The sequence below is a fragment of the Rousettus aegyptiacus genome, unplaced genomic scaffold (genome assembly GCF_014176215.1).
Source record: "Rousettus aegyptiacus isolate mRouAeg1 unplaced genomic scaffold, mRouAeg1.p scaffold_m13_p_17, whole genome shotgun sequence".
Taxonomy (NCBI): domain Eukaryota; kingdom Metazoa; phylum Chordata; class Mammalia; order Chiroptera; family Pteropodidae; genus Rousettus; species Rousettus aegyptiacus.
This window is the reverse complement of record NW_023416292.1, coordinates 34,322,930-34,335,646: the sequence shown is the minus strand read 5'-3', so window position 1 is coordinate 34,335,646 and position 12,717 is coordinate 34,322,930.

Sequence of the window (12,717 nt, the reverse complement as noted above, 5' to 3'; positions counted from 1 at the left end):
CCTAGCTCTCCAGTCTCACCTGTTGCCATTCTCATTCTTATTCTATACTTTAGTTATATTAAAGTTTATTCAGTTTCTCTTGGCTTCATCATACTATTCAATTTTTCCCACTCATCCACTGATCTCTTTCTTCAGACAATTCCTACCCTCTCCTTTCTTTAAGGAAGTTTTCCCTAATACTACAAAGTTGAATATCTACTAAGGTCTTTCCAAATATGAGACAGCATTGTTGAGAGCTTTCCATATATCTTTCCATTTAAATCTTAACAAGTATGTCCATAACACACACATAGAAACTTCATAGATCTTATCACATGTTATTTTAATCACCTACTTATTTGCCTTATTTATCACTAGGCTAATCAAGTTAGAAAAAGAGAGGGGAAAGGATAGAAATTAACTATAAATAAAAATTGGGCCATACCAGAAGTTAAGATTTTAAAGCCCATGACAAAATCTGATTTAAAAAAATTGGCCAATCATTTTTTTAATGTAGGTATTACAGAAAATTTTCTAAAATAATAGAAATCATATATTCGCTAGTGAGTTCTACAAAGTATTTAAGTAAGAAATTAATCTAATCTTATATTTTTAAAAAACTCCAGGGTATAGAAAAAAATGACTCTCAAGGTAAACTTGATACCAAAACCTTAAAAAAAAATTTTGAAAAAAAAATTATAACCATTCTCATTCATAAGAATACGTGCAGAAATCTGAAACAAAATATTAACAGAAATAATTATAGAATAAATTCCTGGTTAAGCATTATCTTAGGAATATATTAGAAAATCAATGTAATTCACCATATTGGCCAAGTAAAGGAGAAAAACATGATAACCTCAATAGATGCAGAAAAAGCATTTGATAATATTTAACTTTCTCTAATTATTAAAACAAAAAAAAAACCACCTCTTAATAAACTAGTAATAGAAGGAAACTTTCTTATCTATTGTGATGGTTAATTTTATGTGTCAGCTTAGTTAGGCCAAATTATATTTGATCAAACATGATTCTAGGTATTTCTGTGAAGGTATTTTTTGGATAGAATTAACATTTAAATCAGTAGAGTGTGGGTAAAGTAGATTGCTTTACATAATGTGGGTGAGTCTCACCCAATCAGATGAATGTCTTAGGAAGAAAATGACCTACCCCAAAGAAGAGGGAATTTGGCCAGCGGAGTGCTTAAGACTTAAACTACAACTCTCCAGAAGAAAGAGCTTTGTTTCTTCTGTTTAAATGTTTCTGGAATCTCTAGTGATATCTCCTTTTTATTCTTCATATTTATAATTTGTGCCTTTTTTTCCCTAGCACATCTTACCAGAAATGTTCCATTTATACTAGATATTTTGGAAGAGTCTATTTCTAGTATTATTGATCCTATCTACTATATATTGTTATGTATCTAATTCCTGCTTATATTTTTATTATTTATTTTGTTCCATATATATGGATTAGGTATATGTGTATATATACACACACTCTAATGGTTTGGATTTTCTGGATAACCCTAATATGCCTACAAGAGAGTATTTATTAAAAAAATAAATACAAGCGGTCGGAAAAACATGGCAAAGTGAGATGTCCTCCAACCTCTACCCTTGAAATAACAATAAGCTGAACACCTTAAACTCAACAAAAACCACCCAAACTGCACATCAGCATGTCTAAGTGTGGGATCTGCACATAATAGCTACCACAGGTCAGGACCCCAGATGTCAGGCGGTGGACTGGGAGAAATAAAGAAGCTGCTTCTTGCAGCCTCCAGAACTCCCTGTAGGAGAAGGGAGAGAGGAGAAGGAGCAGTGAGTTCTCTGAACAGCCCTACCTGAAAGTGCTGTGAGCTCCCAGCAGCCAGCTGGTGGCAGAGCCCAGTCATCAGAGCAGAAGGCATAGAAGCAGGATGGTGCTGAAGAGAAACAACAGTTGATTTTTACTGGCCGAGGTTGCAAAACTGAGGCTGAGCGGCAGCTCCCAACTCCCAATCCAGAAAGCCCCTCCCCCATGCCCTCCAAGAGCTATCACTGCGGAGCCTCAGGGGAATCTGAGTAAATGCTGCTGAGACCATCACTGACACTGACAGAGACTGAAACTGAGGGTAGCGAGCATGATTAAATATCTATAAGAAAATAAAAGGCATTTTTAAAGCTTTATATAAAGCAGGTATCCAAGAGCCTTAGACGCCACCTGCTGGAAACCAAAAGAAAAGTGCCTTCCTTGCAGCAGGCTAAAGAGAGACCTTTATATAATAAATCTTCTTTCTGGAAAAACAGCAGAATACACTTCCATTAATGCCCAGCCAGAGAAATAATCCATTATACACCATGAACAACCAAGGTGACAAGACATCTCAGAAAGAAAGAGAAAAATCTCCATAAAATAAGCTCCCAGACATAGAAATATGCAACTTAAATGACAGAGAATTCAGGATGGTACTTCTGAAGAAACTCAGTGAGTTCCAAAACAAGTCATCGACAATTTCAGGAATTAAAAAACAACTAGACGAGCAGAGCAAGGAGATTGAAACCCTCAAAAAGAACAGACTAGACCTTCCGGAGATACACACACACACACACACACACACACACACACACACACAATGCAAGAGCTGAAAAATTAAATAGCAAGCTTGGAAAGTAGAGTCGGTCAAGTGGAGGAAAGGATCAGTGATATCAAAGACAGAAATCTAAACATAAATCAGAAGGAAGAAGAGAGAAACTGAAAAATGAAAAATAATAAAAGATAAATACAAGAACCAGTTGATACCATCAGGAGAGGAAACATAAGAATAATGGGCATTATCGAAGGTGAGGAAAAAGAGCAGGGACTAGAAAGCATTTTCAGACAAATAGTGGATGAGAATTTCCCAAATCTAAAGAATGAGCTGGAGCTTGGAATTCAAGAAATCAACAGAACATCTAATTATCTCAATCCAAAAAGGCCTTCACCAAGACACATTGTATTAAGGTTATCAAAAATCAATGATGAAAAGAATTCTCAGGGAAGCCGGGGAGAAGAAAATGATAACTTATAAAGGAAAACCCATTAGATTATCATCAAACTTCTCAGCGCAAACCTTACAAGCCAAAAAGAACCAGAGACAAAACCCACAAAAGCCAACCAAAATAAACAGAAACACAAGGACAAGGAAGCAATGGAAACACCAAGCTACCAAAAAGCAAAAGATAAAATGGCTATAAGAAGACTTCATATTTCAATAATCACCCTAAATGTAAATGGACCAAACTTTTCAATAAAAAGTCACAGAGTTGCAGAATGGATAAAAAACAAAACTCAACTATATGCTCCCTCCAGGATACACATCTCGGCTCCCAAGACAAATATAGACTCAAAATGAAAGGGTAGAAAATAATATCTCAAGCAAATGGCATTCAGAGAAAAGGAGGAGTAGCAGTACTAATATCAGATGAAATAGACTTCAAAATAAAAATGGTAAAGAAAGATACTGAGGGACGCTTCATAATGATAAAGGGAATTATGCACCAAGAAGATATAACACTTATTAATATCTATGCTCCCAATCAGGAAGCCCCAAAATATGTAAAACGATTACTAACAGAACTAAAGGGAGAAGCAGACCAAAACACTATCATAATAGAGGACTTAAATACCCCACTGTCAGATATGGACAGATCATCCAAACAGAAAATCAGTAAGGAAATAACATTTAAGGAAATTCTTAAATGACACATTAGACCAAGTGGACATAATTGACATATACAGAGCCTTCCATCACAAAACTGCTGCTTATACATTCTTCTCTAGTGCACGTGGAACATTCTCAAGAATCAGCCACGTACTGGGACACAGAGATAGCCTCAACAAATATAAGAGGGTTGAAATCATACCAACCATATTCTCAGATCATAATGCTTTGAAACTAGAGATCAACTGCAAAAAGAAATCAGGAAGAACCACAAATACATGGAGATTAAACAACATGCTACTGAAGAATAACTGAGTCAGAGAAGAAATAAAAAGAGAATGAAGAGATACAAGAAATGAATCATAATGACAGTACAACATATCAAAACTTTTGGGACATGGAAAAAGTGGATATAAGAGGAAAGTTCATATCATTACAGGGCTATCTCCAAAAACAAGAATGAGCCCAAATAAACAACCTAATACTTCATCTTAAAAAACTAGAAAAGGAAGAACAAACAAAGCCTGAAATCAGCAGAAGGAAAGAAATAATTAGGGCAGAAATAAATGAAATTGAAAACCACAACAATAAAAATAAATGCAACAAAGAGCTGGTTCTTTGAGAATGTTAATAAAGTTGACAAACCCCTGGCTAGACTCAGTAAAGAAAAAAAAGAAAGAACACAAATCAATAAAATCAGGGATGAAAGAGAAATTACAACTGACACCGCAGAAATACAAAGGTTCATACAAGAATACTATGAAAAAAGTATATAATATCAAATTAATAACCTAGAAGAAATGGACTAGTACTTAGAAAAATACAATTTTCCTAGACTGAATCAAGAAGATCTGGAAAACCTAAATAGACTGATCAGCAGAATGGAAATTGAAACAATCATCAAAAACTTACCAAAAAGTAAAAGTCCCAGACTAGATGGCTCCACCAGTGAATTCTACCAAACATTTGAAGAAAATTTAGTACCTATTCTCCTCAAACTCTTCCAAAAAAATCAAAGAGGAGACAATACTTACCAACTCATTTTATGAGGCCAATATTACTCTGATACCAAAACCTGGTAAGGATAACAAAAAAAATAAAACTACACACCAATATCGTTCGTGAACACAGATGCAAAAATCCTACATAAGATACTAGCAAACTGAATACAGCAACATGTTAAAAAGATTATATACCACGATCAAGTGGGCTTCATTTCATCCCAGGGGCACAGGAATGGTTCTACATATGCAAATTGATCAATGTGATGCACCACATAAACAAATTAAAAAATAAGAATCATACGATCATATCAATAGATGCAGAAAAAGCCTTTGACAAGATACAGCATCCATTTATGATTAAAACACTTAACAAAATCAGTATAGAAGGAAAATACCTTAAATAATAAAGGCTATATATGACAAGCCCTCAGCCAACACTATACTTAATGATGAAAAACTAAAAACCTTCCCTGTAAGATCAGGAACAAGGCAAAGCTGTCCACTATCATCACTGTTATTCAATATAACATTGGTGGTCCTAGCACATGCAATCAGACAAGAGAAAGATATAAAAGGCATCCAAATAGGAAACGAAGAAATCATACTTTTACTATTTGCGGATGACATGATTCTCTATATAGAAAACCCTAAAGACTCCACGAGAACACTACTAGAAACAATAAGCAAATACAGTAAAGTCTCTGGATACAAAATCAATGTTCAAAAATCCATAGCATTCCTACACTCTAATTATGAAGTGCCAGAAAAAGAAGTGGAAAAAATAATTCCTTTTATAATTGCAACAAAAAGAATAAAATACCTAGAAATAAATCTAATGAAACATGTGAAAGATCTATATAATGAAAACTATAAGACTCTATTAAAATAAATAGAAGAAGATACAAAGAAATGGAAAGATATTTTGTGTTCTCGGATTGGAAGAATCAACAGAGTGAAAATGACCATATTATCTAAAGCATTATACAGATTTAATGCAATCTCCATCAAAATTCCATCAGCATTTTTTTTAAAGAAATAGAACAAAAAATCATCAGACTTGTATGGAAGCACAAAAGGCCCTGAATTGCCAAAGCCATCCTGAGAAAAAAAGTCAAAGCTGAAGGCATCACTCTGCCCGACTTCAAATTATATTATAAAGTGACGGTAATCAAAATGGCATGGTATTGGCAGCAAAACAGACACACATACCAGTGGAACAGAATCAAGAGTCCAGAAGTAAATTCATATTTATACGGGTAAATAATTTTTGACAAAAAAGCCAAAAACATACAGTGGAGAAAGGAAAGCCTCTTTAGTAAATGGTGCTGGGAAAACTGGAAGCCACCTGCAAAAGAATGAAACTAGACTATTGTCTATCACCACACACCAAAATTAACTCAAACTAGGTTAAGGACCTGAATATAAGACTTGAAACAATAAAATGCATAGAAATAAACATAGGAACTAAACTTGAGGACCTTGGACTTAAAGAAGATTTTATGAATTTGACCTCAAAAGCAAGGGAAGTAAAAGCTAAAATCAATGAATGGGCCTACATCAAACTAAAAAGCTTCTGCTCAGCAAAAGAAACGGTCAACAAGGTAAAGAGACAACCATCCTGATGGGAAAATATATTTGCAAGCTAAACCTCCAAAAAGGGCCTAATATCCAAAATATACAAAGAACTTATACAACTCAACAACAACAACAACAACAACAACAAACCAGATCCAATCAAAAAATGTGCAGACGACCTGAACAGACACCTCTCCCTAGAGGACATACAAATGGTCGACAAATATTCTAAAAGATGCTCAACATCGCTAGCTATTAGGAAATTGCAAATCAAAACCACAATGAGATACCATCTCACAACTGTTAGAATAGCTATAATTAAAAGGACAAGTAATAACACATGTTGGGGAGATTGCGGAGAAAAAGGAACCCTCATACACTGCTGGTGAGACTGCAAATTGGTACAGCCACTATGGAAAACAGTACGGAGGTTCCTCAAAAAACTAAGAATTGATCTACCATATGATCCAGCAATCCTTCCACTGGGTATTTACCCTAAAGACTTGAAAATCCATATCCAAAAAGATATTTGCACACCAATGTTCATAGCAGCATTATTCACAGTGGCTAGAATATGGAAGCAACTGAAGCGTCCTACAATAGATGATTGGCTAAAGAAGCTGTGGTACATACATACAATGGAATATTACTCAGCCATAGGAAGAGATGAAATACTGCCATTTGCAACAACATGGATGGACCTTGTGATAATCATGCTAAGTGAAAGCCAGACAGAAAAGTTAAAAATCACATGATATAAGTGGGATATAAACCTAAAAGCAACAAATGAACAGGATAAACAAACAGAGACTCATGGACATGCACTATACTAGTGGTTAACATAAGGTAGGGGTGGGGGAGGAGGGGGATGTAGATGAGTAAAGGGGGTCAAATACAGGGGGTAGGGGGAGGGTGAAGTGGGTAAAAGGAATCAAATATATGGTAGCTGAAGGAAACTGGGTGGTAAACACACAACAGAAGATACAGATGTCAAATGATAATGTACACCTGAAAATTATGTAATTATATTAACCAATGTTACCCCAATAGATTTAACAACAACAACAAAAAATACAACAAACATTCTTCATGGGGAGATGTTGCAATTTTTCCTTTGATATTGAGAAGAAAACAATTATTTAGAATTGGACTAGAGGTTCTAGAGCAAGAGAAAAAGGCCAAGGAAATAAATAAGATGAAAAGATGAGAAAAAAGGAAAACCGTCATTATTTACATACGTATGCTGCCTATAAGAGACTGACTTCAGATCTAAAGATAGAAAGTAAAGGGATGGGAAAAGATATTTCATGCAAATGGAAACAAACAAACAAAAAAGCTGGGGTAAAATACTTATATAAGACAAAACAGACTTAAAACAAAGGCCATATAACAAGAGAAAAAGAAAGACCCAGACAGCAATTCCACTACGGGGTATTTATTCAAAGAAACCTCAAACACTAATTTGAAAAGACATATGCATCCCTATGTTTGGTGTAGCATTATTTACAACAGCCAACATATGGAAAATTTAAGTGTCCATCAACAGATGAATGGATAAAGAAGAGGTAGTACATATATACAATGGAATACTACTCGGCTATAAAAAAGAATGAAATCTTGACACTTATGACAACATAGATGGACCTAGAGTATTCTAAGTAAAATAAGTCTGTCTAGAGAAAGATAAATACCATATGATTTCATTTACATGTAGAATCTAAAAAATAAATAAATAAGTAAACAAACAAACAAACAAAACAGAAACAAAATCATAGATACAGAGAACGAATTGATAGTTGCCAGATTGGAGGGTGGTTGTGGGGGTGAGACGAAAAGATGAAGGGATTAAAAAGTACAAATCGGCAGTGACAAAATTGTCATAGGGATGTAAAGAAAAACATTGGGAATATGGTCAATGATATTATAATAATTATATATGGTATCAGGGGTACTAGACTTATCAGGGAGATCACTTTATAAGTTACAGAAGTGTCTAACCACTATGCTGTACATGTGAAACTAATACAATATTGAATGTCAAACATAATTGAAAATTTTAAAAATTTTTAAAAGAATGAAAAAAAAAGAACAGGAAACTAACATTGGTGCAACATTATTAACTAAAATATAGACAGACTTTATTCAAATTTCACATATTTTTTATATACTTTTTTTCCCTGTTCTAGAAATTACTCTAGGTCCCATATGCATATAGTTTGTTTGTTTTTTTCCCCCACTCCTTAATCTCTTGCAGTCTGCAACAGTTTGTTCTTTTTTTTTTTTTTTTTTTTTTTTTTTTTTTGACTTTTATGATCCTGACACTTTGGAAGAATACTAATCAGTAGTTTTGATACTCTGATTTCTCTTCAAATCGTATAAATCTTTCACCTTTTACTAATCAGTAATTTCGTAGAGTATCAGTTTGGGTTCATCCAATATTTTCTCATGCTTGGAGAGTATTAGTCTATTCAGGCTGCCATAACAAAATACCACAAACTGTATAGCTTAAACTACAGAAATCTATTTCACATGGTTCTGGAAGCCAGAAGTCCAAGATCAAGGTTCTAGCCAATTTAGTTTCTGGTGAGAGCTCTCTTCCTGTCTGACAGATGGCTACACATTCTCACTGAGTCTTATCATATGGCATTTCTTCAGTGCAACAATGCAGGCTCTTCAGTGCATTTACATTTATGGTGGTAGTGGAAGGGGGCACCTTGATTCTATTGGATCAGGGCCCCATCCTTATGACCTCATTTAATCTCAATTACTTCCTTAGAGGCCCCATCTCCAAATACAGCCATACTGGGGGTGGGGCATAAGTCTTCAGTATATAAATTTTAGGAGAGACATATTCAGTTTATAACAAAAACATTTTGTATTTTTTGGAAAGACTACAACACACACAAAAATTATGCATTATATCAAGAGGTTCATGTTACTGGTGTCTTGTTATTAGTGATATTTATCTTGATCATTTGAATAGATTGGTGTCTGCTAGTTATCTTCAAGATAAAGTTACTATCTTTTTCTTTATAAAGTATCTTGGGGAGATCTTTTGAGACTGCAAATCCTGTTTCTCCTCAAACTTGTGCCCACTTATTTTAGCATCCATCGGTGAATCTTGCCTTCAACAGTTATTACTGGGGTTTTTGCAATGATAATTCTCTATTTTCCCTTTACACTTATATTTATTAATTGGAATTCAACTATAAAGAAGAGCTATTCCTTCTCTGTTTATGTATGTTTTTTTTTTCTATATTGATATAGACTCACTGGGTATATTTTATTCTAGGGATTAAAGTCAAATATCATTATTTATTGTTGTTCAAATTATTCTAGTTTGGGCCATTAAGAGCTCCTTCAGATCAGCTGCTGTTTTTGATAAGCCTCCATCTTTTTTGAAAGCATTTTCTGACATCACAAGATATTCCTAGCTCATCTTTTCTTTTCTTGCTCCAGTTTGCCCTGGAATCAACTTCTTCACCAAGCCTTAGTTACTTATGTTGGAGAACGGTGTTTAGAAACCAAGATCTGGTGCTAGGTGTGCTCATTGTTCTGGACTATCACTGGTTCTAGGTCCTCTCGGTGAAGAGTATGGAAATATGTGCATATGTACTAACTCACATGTATACCTACATGTACATTTCTTAGTCTATCTGAATATATATTAAAAACCATGAGTATACATTGATGTCTCTTATTTTAATCCAATGATACATGGTTTGTGTTAGCCTTCTTTTCCTTTTAATGTCTTCATACAACAGGGAGAAATCTGGCTCTCATTATCCATGAAATTATGAAATTATTTGTTCAGTTCTAATATACATGTAAGGTCGGGATTGCTAGTTCTTACCCTTTTGAGAAACACTTTTACTAACTAGATTACAGCACTTAAGACTTTAGCTTTTCAGAGCCCAGTGAAGATTTTGCTTTCTAAGTTATTTAGGTTGGTTATTTTCTATCCCATCCCCTTAAGTGTGGCCATCTTATTCTTTTGTAATATATGTATTTTCATTTGTTAGTATCTGCATTCCAGTTTGGGTTCCCATTTCCTGGTTGGTTTTAATCATTTACTTGGGGGTATGTGAAGGGTATGTGAGACATTACTGTGATTTTAAGAGTCAGAGCTATACAAAAGTTCACAGAAATATTACTCTACATCATTGTTGCTAACCCATTCCCATCCCCTTCTTCTTTCTATCCCTTTTCCTTAGTCAGTCTTATTTTTCTATTGAGACTATTTTTCTGTACTTCTTTTGTACAAATAGATTATCTATCTTCTTATATCTTTTTGCTTATGGAGGGGTGGTATGCTATACTCTTTTGTACTTTGCTTTTCTCATTTTACAGTATGTCTTAGAAATCACTAAATATCAGTTCATGGAGTGCCTCCTCTGTCTTTCCTTACAGCTACTTAGTATTCTGTGTGGATATACTATAAATTTTTCAACCACTCTCCTATGGTATTTAGGTCATTTCCAATACTTGGCAATTAAAAACAATAGTATAATAAAATTTTGCATATGTGTATTTTCACATTGTTGGAGGCATATCTTCAGTTTCGATTTTTAAAAATAGTATTGCTGGCCCCATTGATTCATTGATTGAAAGGTAAATACATATATAATTTTGTTGGACATTGTCAAATTTCCCTCCAAAAGAATTGTACCAAATTGCACTCATCAGTAATGTATGAACATACCTATTTCCTCACGGCCTTGCAAACATAATGAACAGAATGTGTTGTCATTTTCTTAAATCTTTTCCAGTCTGAACAATGCAAAATGACATTCAAGTGGTTTTAATTTGCATTTATGATTTTGAAATAATTTTTGTATATTTTTCATGTTTGAAGGTAATTTTCATTTTTACATCTTTTATGGTGAGTTGTATGTTCATCTATGTTCCCACTTTTCTGTTGGGTTTTTAGTCCTTTCTCACTCCTTATTCTTTTAACAAAATCACTTAGCTATTGGGCTGAGTAAAGGTTGTAGTGCACTGGTGAAAGCAAGGAGAGTTGGTTATTTCAATAATCCAGATGAGAGAAAATGCAAGGTAATCACAGTAGAGGTGGTGAAAAATGGTCAGATTCCGGGTATAATTTGAACATAAACCAAGAAAATTTCCTAACATATTCACTCTAGGGTATAAGAAAAAGAAAAATTGAGGTAGACTCCAAGTGTTTCTACTCGAACAAGTGGAGGTCTGCTTTTTCATGAACTGAGGGAGAAAATAATTGTTGAGGCTAATTTTAGGTGTGGATTATTATTGGAAGCTGGAGTTGGCCTGTGTTAATTTTGAGATGCACATTAGAATTCCAAGAGGAAATGTCAAGAAGGAAATACAATGTTGGAGTTACTAAATATAGATGGCATTTTGATGAGACCATTATTCGACAGACATAAAATTAGAAGACAAACAAGGACTGAGCTGTAATTCTAACATTAAGAGATCATGGAAAAGGAAGGAATCAGCCAAAGAGATTGAGAAGCAGCCAAAAGGTAGTAGGAAAACAAGAATATGGCATCTTGGAAGCAAAGCGAAGGACAAATGTCAATGACAGACTGATAAACAAGGTCAAATGTTATTGATGGGTCAAGATAAAGACAAAGAATTGACTATTAGCAATTGTTGGAGACCTCGAAAAAAAACAGCCTTAGTGAATTTCATGACAGTGTAGGAGTTTGAAACCATCAGCATAGACAAATTTGGGGGATTTTGTGGTAAAGGATTCAAGCCATTGCCCTATCATGGAATACAATGAAAAGAAATATGGGTGCTTGAGGATTTCATGAGCAGCAAAGCCTTAATAATAAAGGAGAAAAATTGAAATGAGAAAGGCTGAAGCAAATAGGCAAGAAAATGAAATGGATGATGAATGTAGTCTTTAAGGGTAATTTTAGTTGAATTTATTTCACAAACACTGATATATTGCTTGCTATTGCCAGGCACTATTCAAAGATTTCTCTCTTTCCAATCCTCAAAATTCATTTATGATTTTTTCCAACTTTTAAATGTACTCAAACATGAGTCCACAATTTTATCCTCTTATTTACACTATCCCAAGTATGTTACCCAGGCCTATGACTTCAAACAATATTTACTGATAGCCTTCGATCATGTATCTCCTTGTCCAACATTTAATATCTTAATATTAATATTTTAGCTTGATGGGAATATTTTAATTTTTAATATTTTAGTTTGCTGTATTTTCTGATTTTCTACAATGTACGTATACTGCTTCATTAATAATAAAATGTTTAAAAGGAAGTAATGATTCATGAAATTATGCTCCCATAGGTGGATAAACTAAGAAGATAAATTAGGACAACTAACAATTGATCAGTGGATACAGCAACATGGAAGTTGCTAGTGTCCTTGACAAGATCCATTTTGCTGGAGCAGGGGGTAAAAGCTGACTGGAATAGTTTGGCAGTTGCTCAAAATGTTAAACAAAGATTTAGGATATGACCT